The sequence below is a fragment of the Daktulosphaira vitifoliae genome, unplaced genomic scaffold (genome assembly GCF_025091365.1).
Source record: "Daktulosphaira vitifoliae isolate Bord-2020 unplaced genomic scaffold, ASM2509136v1 Scaffold_3, whole genome shotgun sequence".
NCBI lineage: Eukaryota > Metazoa > Arthropoda > Insecta > Hemiptera > Phylloxeridae > Daktulosphaira > Daktulosphaira vitifoliae.
Genome location: NW_026099574.1, coordinates 29,739,663 through 29,740,487, shown reverse-complemented (window position 1 = coordinate 29,740,487; position 825 = coordinate 29,739,663).

Below are 825 nucleotides of genomic sequence, written 5' to 3'. Positions count from 1 at the left end.
GGTTTTATTACACTCAACATAATAAAAATAATGATAGAATGGACGAAAATGATATTTTACAATAATTTACCAATAGTCAATTAGCAAATGTGCCAAGAGATCTGATAGAATAATCTTATTAAAATATTTAAAATATATTAATGTCATTTTTAAAGAAACCTCGTGACAATACACGAATAGAAGAAACAATGAAATGGACAAAAATAAAGAAAAACGGGAATACTGTACAAAGTTACCAAATTATATTATCATGATGTCCAGGCCATAGCCAACAAATGAATCTTCACCCATGGCTCGATCGCCAGGTCCAAAAGTAAAAGTTAGGCAGCCATGAGATGTTCAATATACGCAAAATAAAATTAAGTAGAAGGCTGGAGGCAGAAAAACGACCGGCCAAAAAACATTTGAACAAAATGGCCAGACCACTTGACGGCGACGACACACATGGACCAGAAGGGGAAACAAACGCCGACATCAGTGCATGCCTCGTTGACAGACATCTGGGACCGGTTGAATGATTGACAGTACTGTAGTGGTCAGCTGGGCGTTTTGTTATCACAATGATAATTTGTTATGAACGATTGTACAACAGATAAAATAGAAAAAGGGAATGTGCGACTGCATTATTTAGGAAAATTTAATTATGTTATTACTGAATTATAATGTTCAAAATTAGTTTTTATTCACCACGAAATTAATACTATCTAGACAATAACACCGCATTACCAATTGCTGAGCAGTTACACTTAATTATATGATGTTCACAATAACTAATTTAATTAACTAATGTGTTAAATAGTACTATTAATGATAGGTCAATTTTTT